Source organism: Xenopus tropicalis, chromosome 2 (genome assembly GCF_000004195.4).
Source record: "Xenopus tropicalis strain Nigerian chromosome 2, UCB_Xtro_10.0, whole genome shotgun sequence".
NCBI lineage: Eukaryota > Metazoa > Chordata > Amphibia > Anura > Pipidae > Xenopus > Xenopus tropicalis.
In genome coordinates this window covers 97,761,467-97,775,916 of record NC_030678.2, presented here as the reverse complement: position 1 = coordinate 97,775,916, position 14,450 = coordinate 97,761,467, and positions in this window count along the sequence as shown.

Sequence of the window (14,450 nt, the reverse complement as noted above, 5' to 3'; positions counted from 1 at the left end):
GTATAATCTTTCAACAAGGTCTAATGACAGGCAAGTGTTAGTTAAAGAATTACATGCTAAACCATATTGTGAATCAGTCATCCTGTTCTTTAATCGCCAGGCAAGTGACATTTACAGAGACACATGACTCATAGCTTTGAGGTTGTATTGAATTCGTGCTGGAAAATCTCCATCTTTTCCTGCTTAAGGTGCAGCATGTACTAATCATGGATTATGAGGTGGTGCTTTTGTATTTACACTGGATCATAAAGTGCAGATCACTGAACCAATATGAATTGCCTATAACTTACAGGGTTTTCTTTAGACAGGGGTTATATATTAACTGTGTGTCGCACAGGAAGCAAACAGTATCTTACTAAAGAAGCTGATATTTCCAAAGGATATCTTGATTAGAACGCAGTAATGTTTAAAGATAAAATAACCCACACAAAACTCATTTTCTATAAATATATTTTATGCCCACTCCTTGTTAGTTATATGCCACCCACACAGCACTGGGCAAAGGAAATGATTAATGCAGGGATGAGTGTCCTGGGCACCCACTGATAATGGGGCACCTCAGAGCATTTGGGACTTAATTTAGGTGAGAAATGCAAAAGCATTCTGTAAATCAGTGACCACCAACCAGTGGCTCATGTGCAACATGTTGCTCTCCAACCCCTTTGATGTTGCTTCCGGTGGCCTCATAGCAGATGCTTAGTTTTACATTTTTGGCTTGGAAGCAAATTTTGGAGGCATAAAGGCAATGTGTAGGTCTCCTGTAGGCTGCCAGTCCCAAAATCAAAGCACAGTTGTCATGAAAAGTTTAGAATATGTGTTCTACTCTTGACCCTCTTGAGTTAATGGCTCATTTGAGAACCTTGTTTTGAGTTTGCAGTAGTGTATCCAGACAGGGGTAACGTTTATGGTCCTACATGTTATGGAGCTAATAAAGTAAGAACTGTAGATAGGGAGGTCATTAATGCAGCACACATATTATTGAGCTGAAAGTGCAGCAGTATCTGTAGTAGAAGATGGGAAGCCACAATGGCACACATTTTCACTGATGCAACACATTTATAGGGTAACATGGCTCTGATGGTGATAGCAACACATCTGGGCTTATTTATCAGTTTTCCAGTTTCTGAATTTGAGTTTGCTTTTCTAAATTGAATAAACTCGCAAATCAAATGCTCGCTTATTCATTAATGTGGTAACTTTTTGAGTTTACAAACTTGAATAAAACAAGTTTCTGTTTTTTTGCACTTAAATACCAAACAGTCAAGTTTTTGAGCCATAATTGAAATTGTGCGCTTTTTTAGTGATAAATACACTCAAATGTTAATAAATCACCCCCTTTTATATTATGACTGAAAATCCATTATTTGTTTAAATAAAATAATCCAATCCAATAATCCAAAATAATCCAATTTATGGCCCTTCAGTCGCTGTTCAGTTCTCAGCAGTGAGTGATGATATTTGTAGTTATGCAAAGAATTAATGGACATAATTTAGGCTAACATCATGACTTTATAAAAAAAAAAAGAACCCCCCCCAAATTCTGCTTTGCTTTAAGAACAGCCACCATTAAAGACAACAATGCATATTTAGTACAAGATGTTTGTGGAAAGTCATTTAATAAAATAACAGCTTTGTGAAAATATGTGTACAATTACTGTGGTATTGGCTTCTCTGAAGTTCTTTAAGAATAGAAGGTTCATATTTTTTCAATTTACATTTTTTGAACTGTACTAAATGAAACCAAATTCTGTCTTAGTAATCATTCCAAACAGAAAGTGACACAAGGGCTAAACTAGGGTCCACTGAGATCTAATAAACTGCTTTTTACTTTGTTTCTTTTGTAATATGAAAAAGAAGACTGGCATGCTGCTCATTGTTAGATTCTACTCTAGATTCAGCTTTATGTTCAGTTATGGGATTTAAACTTAGTGGTAGGGTTTTCCCAGAGGGCTGTCACTTAGGCTTTTAAGATGAAAAATATTAATTAAATAGACAGCGTGGGAAGCTGATAATAGATCACAGACTGTATTGATCTTGCATTGTACTTTTTTATATATTACTAGCTTAGGCACCCAGCATTGAGGACATTTTATGTTCCATCCTTAACATAACAATAATACATTTTTAAAATAAGCATTCTAGCAAAACATGAGCCATATAGAAAAGTTCTTTAGTACTATGTCCACAGTGTCCTTTGTTAGATAGGTAGACAGGACTGTACCATGCATTGCCAGAAAAAACAATGGGGTGCATAACCAAACTTAGCACCACTGAAGTACTCCAGTTATATGTTTTCCAATACAATGAAATGGCAAATTCTCATTGGTCAGATGTGCAAGTCTGTGATTTTGGCGTGTGCCATCCCGCAGGCGACTTATATGTTCGCCGGCGGGATGGCGGGTCATGGCAACTCGGGGAGATTAGTCGCCCACGAACAGGGAGTTTTGTCGCGGGTGACTAATCTCCCCCGTGTGTCAGAGCCCTAAATAGATGATGGGTTGAAGCACCTTTGGAAAGACCTAGGTACAAGTATTGTTGCATTTGATCTTACCATATGGAATGGCCACTTGATTGTGATTAGTCATATAGACTACTTGGCCACTGTAGGAAGATTTAGACAAAAAGCAGTTGTTGACATTGTGTTGTATTAAATGAATGTAAACTGCAGTAGAAGCTCTTAGATAACCAATGTTTTTCTCACTAAAAGTGGTTTTTGACCTCCTCATGGATGAAAGAATGATCCTTAAGAAGCTTTGTTGTATTTGGTTATGCCCTGTCTAAACACCTACATAATGAAACCACAAACAAATAAATGGATAAGCTTTCATCTTTATATATAAGATTAAGCCTAGCCATATACTTGGTTAGGTCACCAAAGGAGCGGATCTGCTTTGGCCTGATCTGATTTTGTTTATTGCCCTTCACATGGGTGGTGCTAATATATTAATCACCACCCAAGAAATTCAGTTGCTACATTTCTGCCCCACAAGCTGGCGCTCAGATAAGCAAAAAAATGGTGTGCAGCATTGTGCAAAAGAGGTTTCTTACATTTCGCAGGTATCCCTACCACAGACTTAAGGGCTGATTTATTATCACAACTGCAAAGTGCAATTTTGTGCACAAAATGTCAGCATAATTTGGTGCAATTCCATCTGATGCAATAAAGTGTGAACGACATGCTTCATTGTGAACCAGACACAATTATGCTGAAAATCTTCAAATTTCAACCGATTAGCGACAATATTTAATTGGCACATGGTTCTTTAGAATTGTGTTCATTCATACCTCTGTAGGAATCCAAGACCATTACCTTCGATGTAGTTGGTAGCATCAGGGTTTCTAACATCAATAGGCACACTGACTGGCAGTTCACATTGGTGCTTTGGAAGTGGAAGAAAAGGCTTTCGTATGGGCCTGATTTGAGGCTAGTGTGACTGGCCATTTTGGCTGTTATGTAATTGTGATATAAAAAAACATTTTTTAAATAAAATACTTCCTTACCTTCTGAATGTGCTATTTCAGTCTGTTACCTCTAGTTCAAATAAGCAATTTCACTGCAATTTCTAAGTTGTTTCTGGTGAAGCAACTTATTCAGACACATGGGATTTGTATGGGCTGTGCTCAGTAAAAAAGCAGGGTTATTTATTTTCCAAACTATACAGGTCCTAATTGCCACCATTTCTAAATAAACATGCACTATTCTCTGCTACTTATTTAAAGCCCTAAGGGATCCAGTTATTCCTCAAAGCCTGCAAAACCTTGGTGGTCTTAATATAATTTTATTTCTTTATTTATGTGGCCCATAGAAATACAGCTAACTGTAGTAGGAAGTATTACTCTCTTATCTTTCTCTTTCCCATGTTAAGTGCACACAGAAATGTATTATGCACTGTCAGACGACTTGAGGACAAGCAGTTGCATCGCGACACAATAACAGTATAATGGATATCATGTGTGTAAGACTTCTAGTACAATTCCTCTTTTCAACAAACCTGTTGGAAGCAGGAAAGGAGAACCTTCCCAAAGCATTCCTAGAAGGCCTACATCACACAATGTTTCCATGATGCTGCCTGTCTGGCATCCAGCTAAACACAAGTCATTTTATGTGAACTCTGCAAAATGTGTTTATGTATGACTTTCTACTTTAAAATCAGAGGTTTTTATACTAAGCAGGCTTAGATCTTCTTTCATTTTACTGAAGCTTTTAAATTCATTGTGTCATGTGTTTATTTTTCTGGATGTTCTGAAGCTTTTCATTACTAATATAATATACAACAGGAAACTGGTGTTGTTGCTGATTCATTACAATGCTAAAAATACAGAGAAAGCTCTTTTAATTTTAATCATGGGGGTCCCTTTGGTTTTCATCAGGTATCATAAAGTAGGATAAAAATCCTAGCGCTTAACCTCCACTTCAATTATGTGGTAGTCCTGTGATGACCCAGTTTAATGCAACCTTATATCATGATTTCTTTATGGTAAAACTATAAATATATTCAATAAAGAATTTGCAGCTCAGCAGTGTGACTGAAGTTTACCAGAGCACAGGTAACATGGCTGTGGAACCCTGGAAAATGAAATATATGCCTAGCCCCATGTGAAATGTCAATATTAAATATCCATTCATTTTGAAAAAAGGATATCACAGCAGGATTCTGCTGGAGAAGCTCTATTAACTGCTCAACCAAACTTTACTCAGCTGTTGCTGGACTACAAATCCCAGAATAATGTAACATATAATGAAGGGTGAGGCATTCTGGGAGCTGTAGTCCAGCAACATCAGGGTTGTATTCTTAAAGCAATATTGCACAATAAAACTTTTCAGGCTCTCCAGTGCCCGCGGCAGCATTGAAATGCAAAAGAATCCTCCAATGAGAATCCCAGCTGATGTGAGTAAATCTGGCTCCCTGTTCTCTGTTCCTGCAATTGGAGTTGGGACTTGGGAGCATTAAGCACAGTTTCCCAGCACTGAACAAGTCTGTCCCTTTATCCCCATGTCTGATTCCAGTGTCATATAATAAAGGGAAATAATGATAAATGTATCTCTATATGTAAGATAACAGCAAGATGCCTGACACAGTGCTGGGAATCAGCATTCTTATTGGTCAATTCTCTTGCAGCTTTAATGAAGTTTTCAGTCAGTAGATTCTTATTGGTGAATTGGTTTCCATGTGCAATTAAGCTTTTCATCAACTTCTATAGAGAACTAGGGGGCGCAGTGGGACAGCTTTATGGTTGGGTTTAGTGTCCCTTTAAACACTTCCCATTCCTGTTTTTAAAGTGGTACTAAACCCTGCTGCACTGCACTGATCAACCAAAAGTTACTCAGCTGTCGCAGGACTACAAATCCCAGAACAATGCTAAAAGAAATGCTAAATTCTTATTTTCTATCCATTTTTATAAACTCTTTTACTGCCAGTAAATGATTTGGACTATGCACTTAAAAAGTAAATAAGAATGTAAAAAACAGAGCCACAAAGAATAAAAATAACAAGAAGGAAACCATCTCCTGCTGTTTGCAAAGATAAAAGCCATGAATATAAAATAAAATCCTTCAGCCACTAATTCCCTCTGGAAAAAAGATGCAAATGTTAATGTGTCTGCCTTTTCTGGCTTGCAGCACAGTTATTGTTCTGAAGTGCACATTTAGACCAAATATCAGTGTTTCTGCAACAAAATCCATAGCTTTGTTAACCAAAGAAAGACACATATTTTAAAGGGGTGGTTCACTTTTAAGTTAACTTTTAGTATGTTATAAAACTGCCAATTATAAACAACATTATTTATTTTTTAATAGTCTTTGAATTATATACCTTCTACGCTTTCCAATCTGAAAAGCAGCCAAAAACGATTACTCTGCAAGGCAATACAATGTTATTGTTATTGTTACTTGCTATAACTTAGCTTCTATTCAGTCCATCTCCTATTCATATTCCAGTCTTTCATTTAAACCACTGCCTGGTTGCTAAGGTAACTTGGACTCTAGCAACAGTTAACTCCTGTAATTCCAACTTGGTGAGTTGCTAAACAAAAATAGAAATTAATAAAAACCACAAAAAATTAAGACAATTTGCAAACTGTCTCAGAATATTACTCTCATCATCATACTAATAACTCAAAAGTGAAAAATGCCTTTAATGATATTAATATCAGAGAAAGAAAACACCAAACCACATTTGATTGTTACATAGTTAAGTTGGGTTGAAAAAAGACCATCAAGTTCAAGTGAACCCAGCATACTCAAACCTATACAGATATATATTTTGAAGATAAACATTTAAGAGTACAAACTCTTAAATTCCTTGACTTCAATTTTTTTTACACTGAGCAGCCTTTTAAGTCAGTACATGTTCTGCCACTTCCTACCTTGTGCATCTAAGTGCTTCCCGCCACTACCCGCCTCTCTTGGATAATGTGCTGACAGTGCAGTCAGCACTGGATCCAAAGGCCAGTGTCCATTTGCAGATGGCCAAACAGAGGCGTGCATTTTTCAATACAAAATTCTATTAGCATTGACTGATGTTAAAATGTCTCCATATTGGTATTTCGATCAATTACTACTTTCATGCTGTTTTTACAGAATTTAAGAATTCGTATTATTTCAGCACAAATGCCTGAAAATAGTGAGCAGATGCAATGTATGTGGGTTGCAGTTAAGGATATGGCCTCCCAGCCCACACATGACATATTACAAGGTGACTAGTGCATTAGGGTGATCACCAGACCGACGTATCCTTGCCATAAGTGAGTGATGATATACATCATGATGTGATTAACTTTGTGAGCTATTTATAAACTTTAACTGCCAGCACTTTATCATCTTTGTATGAATTATTAATTCAATATTTGAATACGTCTGCATTAGTTATTATTTTTCCTGATATAATGGTAGTTTTTCACTGCATTGTCCTTAATAAAAAATAAACAGATTCTAAAAGGGCTCATTTACAAACACAAGGTTGTGTGAAAAATGCAAAATATATTTTGGTGCCAAAATCAGCTTCGTGTATCTTCCTTTGGGCCAATGCAGTGGCTTTAGATGCAGACTCAGAAAACCAGAGGCATGAGCAGAGGGGTTATTTCTTTGCCTGCGCTTATACAGGCTGTTATTTTACATATGTTCTGGCAGAAACAAAATGCTTAAGCATACAGTATTTTATAATAGGCAATACCTATTTGTTAAAGAAAAAAAGGAAAAGCATAGGGGACAGAAGCTGCATTTAATGTATATATTAACACTATAACAAGTGTTGTAAAACAGCAATCCGGAAGGAAAAGAAAGAAAATGAGCAAATTGCAGCAGAGGCTAAAACTAACCCCAAAATGTTTTTTAAGTATATTAATAGTAAAAAGATGCAGGTTGAGAGTGTGGCCACGTTCGCTGATAGTATCAATATGGTTACAATGGATACAGAAAAGGCAAATGTGCTAAACCAGTTCTTTTATTCAGGGTATACAGAAGAGGAGCCAGAGTACCAAGACCACCAAGATCACCCAATAGCTGCAATGTTGGCTCAGTTCAATCTAGTCAGTGGTTGATGCAGGATAAGGTGCATAAAGGTTTACTTAAGATTAAAGTGAACAAGGTACCAGGGTCAGAGGGAATACACCCTTTGGTACCGAGAGAGCTAGGTTCAGTTTTACAGTGACCTCTGCTTCTGATATTCTCAGACTCTCTTTCATCTGGTATGGTACCTATGGATCGGAGGAAGCTAATGTCATTTATATATTTAAAAAGGTATTAAGATCTCAGCCTGGCAATTATAGGCCAGTAAGTTTGACATCCATAGTGGGCAAGATATTTGAAAGCTTGTTAAGTGATCACATACAAAATTATGTTCTGGAGTATGGCATTATGAGCAGTAATCAGCATGGCTTTATGAAGGACAGGTCATGTTAGACAAATGTAATTGCTTTTTATTATGAGGTTTGTAAGGAACTGGACAGTGGGGGTGCAGTAGATGTGATATATTTGAATTTTGCCAAAGCATTTGATATTGTGCCCCACAAATGGCTGCTTTCTAAACTAAGGTCTATTGGTCTTAGTGAAAACGTTTGCACATGGATAGGAAACTGGCTACAGGATCGGGTACAGAGGGTGGTTGTTAATGGTACATTCTCTATTTGGAATAAGGTTCTCAGTGGGGTCCCTCAGGGTTCTGTACCTCTTTTGTTTAACTTGTTCATTAACAACTTAGGGGAGGGTAATATACATAATGTATCAGTGTTTGCAGATGACACAAAACTCTGCACCCCAGTCAATTCTATCCGGAATGTGGCATCCTTGTAGCAGGATCTTGACAAACTGGCAATCTGGGTGGCTAAGTGGCAGATGAGATTTAATGTGGATAAATGTAAGGTCATGCACCTGGGATGTCAAAATATACAAGCCACTTATACCCTTAATGGAACTGCACAAGGCAAATCCATAATGGAGATGGACCTTGTGGAATTCCCTCCCCAAATCAGTCATACTGGCTGATACGTTAGATAGCTTCAAGAAGGGCTTGGATGATTTTTTAGCAAGTGAGGAAATAGAGGGTAATGGGAGATAGCTCTTAGTCCAAGTTGATCCAGGGAAGTTGATCTTGAAAGGATTTTTTTTCCCCTCTGAGGTAAATTAGTTGATCCTTCCTCTGAATCAAATAGCAGTTAGGCAGGTTATATACAGTATATGGTCATTTAGGTTGAACTTGATAAACATATATATTTTTTCAACCTAACTTACTATGTTACTATGTTTTAGAGTGGTGCCAAGAACTTTTTGCATTCTCCTCTTTTGGTCTTCCTTCAAGTTAGTCACATATAGCAATATCCTCTACAAAAGAGATTTATTCAGATCCAGTTGCAAATCACCCTCAGGAAAAACACTGTTAGGTATGTTGAAATTGTAAAAACTGAAACTGTTGCAAAACTATGACTGTGTGAAATCCAAACTGTAGCAATACTAATAAGGATAATCCTCTCTAATTTTTATAAAGGGTGAAACAATTGTAACACCCACAGCAGCTTCAATATGTATGAAGGTCCATACAAGGACGATATTCTACAGTTTACTCATATAAAGAGCCATTAGTCAGGACCCAGGGGTATAATTATAGAGTAAGCAGACCCTGCAACTGGTGGGGGATAGTGGGGCACTAACTGAAAACTAATTTTTATTATGTTTATGAATAATGTCTTATTTCCAATGTTTTGTGAGCCCTAAATTAATTTTGTTGTGGAGTCCAGTAACTTCTAGTTACACCACTTGTAACAAAATGTATGTATTTGCAGACCTTGAGAACATGTATATGAAGTGCACCCAAAAATCCACTATTATAACTGTTAATAAAGGAATATGAAACAAGGTGGAGACGTCTGCTGCTGAGACTGAAGAACCTAATTCAGAAGACAAAAGTATACAGCTGGAGAGATTATAAAGTGACTGGCTGCGAGGAGAAAAATAATATGCACAAATCCCTGCTGTCTCAAAGGGTTATTAGCAACAGTAAAAAGCTGTAGTCCACCAACATCAGGGTTGTATTCTTAAAGGAATATTGCACAATAAAACGTTTCCAAAACTTTTCCCCGAAATCTCCAGAGCCAGCGTCTACATTAAAATGCAGAAATCCTCCAATGTGAATCCCAGCTGATCTGTGTAAATCTGGCTCCATGTTCTTTGTTCCTGCAATTGGAGTTGGAAGCATTAAGCACAGTTTCCCAGCACTGAACAAGTCTGTCCTTTATCGATATGTCTTGTTTTTTATATATTTATATATATATATATATATATATATATATATATATATATATATATAAAATGTCCCACTATCTGCACTCACCAATCAAAACAACGGCCGGGTGCTCCAGAAAGCACTCATGGCATAGATATCTCAAAGTTAAATTCTTTATTTGGACATAATGTCTACGCGCTTCGATCCCTACGGGACCGTCACCAGGATAAAGACGTAAGGAAGTAAGGTGCAAGTTTAAATACAGAACATACCCAATCAGTGCACACCAGCTATTAACATATATTAACCCAATATATATATATAAAGAATCCCACTATTGTAGCAGTGACAGTGAAACATCCCCAAAATATCCCAGGTGATATTCTAAATTACCCCAATAGTATCCAGAGGAGTCCTAAAAAGATATAAAAACATAAATACATACACCAGAAGAAATTAATATAACAAATATGAATAAAAATAAACCAATTTATCTATAATAGAACCCATATATAGAGTAATACAAGATAACCCCAAAGTGGTTAGTAGTACTGTAAAGCATCATGTTATGTTACCAAAGTAACTCAGGTACTCATCTTTAAAAGATCAAGTACGAATAGTAACTCCCAATGGGTATAGGGGCACTAAAATCCACCATTCATGTGAATAAAATTCATAGTGAATATAATATAGAGTATCCCTCCATCAATATATTAAAGGAGACATATTGGATAAATGGGAAAAACGCTTATTTTGTAGGCAATTATGAATAATATATGGTGCTGGTTTCCCTTTGTGCTAAAAATGAATCCTCTCTGTAAAAATGGCCCCTTTATTGAAGCTCCCTATAGATCGTATCACTTCTCCCTCCAGTGTGAAATGAAGAGTGGGCGTGTCCCTCCAGAAGCACAGTAGGAGGGGGAGAGCCCTGCACTCCCACAAGCAAAGACAGGCTTCAGTTCCCTATCAGGTCAGCCTAGCTGCTGATTGGATCCTATCCTACAGTGCAGGTTACTGAGGGCTGCCGGCTCCTCTGCACATTCAGAGAATTCAGCCAGCTGGAAGTGGAACGGATGGGCAGGGCTAGTGGGGTTTTGGGTGAATTTCTCAATAAATCAGTCTGAAACACAACTTTTTTAGCACAATCCTTCTATATCTAGAGGAGTACAATTCCCTGGTACATTGTTAATTTTTATAGGATATGTCTCCTTTAACCAGTCAATCTAAACATATGAAAAGTGGTAATTCTTTAGTGATATAAATAATAGGTGTGAATCACAGAATAAAACATCAATTAAAAGAATGATCATAAATAGAAGCCAGTGTAAGAGATCATAGTAGAAAACATATAGTCCAAAGGAGTGCATCAGAATCATATCAATTCATACTCCAAATATATGTATCTCCATATATTTCATATCACCCCCACGTGATAAGGGGGGAATATGATCAATCAAAATTGCTCTCAGCGCAGGCAATGAATGTTTGTGTTTTACGAAATGTCTAGCCAAAGGGACATCAGATTTCCCAGTAGTCAACGCCAAACGGATCACAGATCTATGGTTATTCATCCGTGTACGGAAGGAAGTAATGCATTTTCCAATATAATATAAGCCACAAGGGCACATGATGCAATATATGACAAATTCAGATATGTAAGTGAGTCTATGTCGAATTGAGAACTTTTTCCCAGTGTGTGGGTAAGCAAATGTATTTCCTGTGATCAGACATCCACAAGTCTTGCAATTGCCACACCTATAACATCCTGGTTTACCGACGATAAGCACAAACTGGAGGTGACATATGAGTAAAAGGTAAACTGGCATCAAGTTGTAAATTGGCCAATGTTTCTTTATTGTCATATTCCCAGATCAGGTGCACTCACTCAGCACCTGATCTGGGAATCAGCACTTATATTGTAGTGTCACCCACTGTGACCTACAGCACTTATACTGCATTTGCCTATTTGTGTCTGTAAGTTACCCTCCCATATGTAAGCTCTACAGGGCAGGGACCTCCATCCTCTTGTGTCTTTGACTTATTGCAACTGTATTTATCTTGTATCTATCTGTATTTATTGTTGTACTTTGTATTTATCTATTATTATCTTAATAATCCCATTTGTATTAATGTATTCTACTGTACAGCGCTGCATACATAAGTAGCGCTTTATAAATAAAGATATACATACATACATATTAACATCATGACTCACCGGAGTAAAATCAGTCACAAACACCATCCGGTCCAATTGGGTTCCAGTCCGTGTAGCCTTCAGGTTGCCAGTACATGAGTTTCTTCTAGCGCTCTCCATTTCAACATTAAGGAAGAATAACCTCTTTCAACAAAACGGTCACGCATATCATTAGCCTGCTGTGATGCAGTTGCAAAGTCTGTATTAATCCTAAACACTTTCAAAAATTGTGTATATGGAATAGACTTAATTACTGAGGGTGGATGGAAGCTATGGGCATGCAGGACCGTATTGCGATCCGTATCCTTGTGGAACAGTGTGGTACCCACCCCCATAAGCGTACGAAAAATCCTAACGTCAAGAAAATCAATCATATCTCTGGCATATTTTAGAGTAAATTTCACAGGAGTGGGTAAATTATTCAGACTGGCAACAGACAATTCTACTCCAATGTGGTCCCCACGACAGATAATCAGGATATCATCGATATATCTATAGTACAAAAATAGATTGTCAGCATAATCAGGATAGATATATTTGCACTCAAAAGAATCCATATACAAATTGGCGTATGAGGGGACAAACCAGATATATATATATATAATGTATATTTTTCAATAAAAAAATAATGATGGATAAAAACCCCATAAATATCTCTATATGTAAAATATCAGCAAGATGCCTGACATAGTGCTGGGAATCAGCATTCTCATTGGTCACGTTTCTTGCACTTATAATGATATTTTGGGTCAGTAGAATTATCACTGGTGAATTTCCATGCATCTATGCATTATGTTTTTCTGCAACTTCTACATTAAAACTAGGGGGCACAGAGGGACAGCATTATCATTGGTTTACAGCCCCTTTAACTGCACTGCACAGGAGGAGGGATAAGCACAATGGTACTGAGGGCAACTATAAGGAAGTGTAATAAGCATTTTTGGATGTAAGTAACTTTAATGAATGTTTGATTCACACAATTACTTTTTTCAATTTTATGGATGTAAATCAGCCTTTTGTTTCTGTTTTTGGAAAAAAAAAGAGTTTCACAGAGAATGTTTTCATTATGATGACATCTTCTTGAATGAAAAGGCTTTAAATTCTCCAGAGCTGAGCAAAGAGAATGTTAATTCACTACACTGACAGAAGACAGGAGGTTGATATGGTTTCTAATAAAGCTCCTGCAAAGAAAGTACACATGGGAATACATCTGGAAATATGAAAGACGAAGCGCTCTCCAGGGAAGTTATCATTCCTGTATAAATGATTATGAATTACCATAGCAGTGAACAGAACAATTATACATTTCCTGCTTTTTTATGTATGATGTTACCATATGCTGCTTTTTGAAAAGAGATCCAAATAACCAAGATGTCTGTGTTACATTTAAAAGCTGCAATACCTTTTCATTTCAGATTTATTTTGGTACACCCATTCTTGGCAAATATTGAAAAGCACATAAATGGCTCTGGGAGAGATCAGTTTTTATTAAACCAGCCATTTAGCATGGAAATAAATAATTCATGAATGTAATTTCTAATACATGTTTATGAGAAATACATAAAATAACTGGTTGGTCCAATGAATATTCCACTGACCTTCTTGAGCTAATCTTACTTCAGCTAGGTTTTCTCTGACAGCCTGTGTTTACATAGCAATATTTTGGTTGTTTAGGGTAGTGGTTGTCAAACTTTTTTCAGCTTTAGTCCCCCTTTAAAAGTCCAACCTTTGGTCAGGACTTCCCCCTCAAAGGTCCAATTTTTGGGCTTAGCTTATGAAATAGGTTCATATTGGATAATGTCAGTTGTGTATCAGTCCTTCATCTATAGTTCCAGGAATAATTAGGACAGCAAATACATATTCACCTCAACTTACACACCAACTGACCTTCAGGTTGGACTTTTCTAGAAAGCTGAATGGTTATTGTAGCCAATAATGCCATAAAGGACTTCCAGCCGAACTACCCGCAGCTAGGGCGAATTTATAAACACTGGGCAAATTTGCACTTGGGCAGTGACCAAGCAACCAACTGGTGATTACATTTTTTCAGCAAGCTACAGGTATAACAGCAAAAGAAGACTTATGATTGGTTGCCATGGACACAGAGCCAGATTCTCATTGGAGGATTATTCTGCATATTAATGCAGCTGCTGGCCCTCTCTCACATGCATGCGCATAATGAGCAAAATGGAGCACTAAGTATCATTTGCATGTTAGTGTCACAACATGGCTGTCTGCACTGGAAGTGCCTTCTTGTTGCTGGTGGCATAGTGCCTATTAGAAGTATTTTTGGTACAAACGGTATTGTTTCTCTCAACCACAGTGTGCGGTCTATTAACCTGCACTTTCCGATTTTTTCCGATTTTTCTTTTTATTCTATTTGCATACTACTAATTTAACTACCTGGCACACCACTAGTGTTGAACTGCAAATCACTGCATATGTGGGTGGTGCACTTAAACTTTGTCTGAAAAGTATTCCTGATATACTTAGTTTTGCGGAGCAGATTGTTTTTATTCACTTGCTATGCATTTATAATT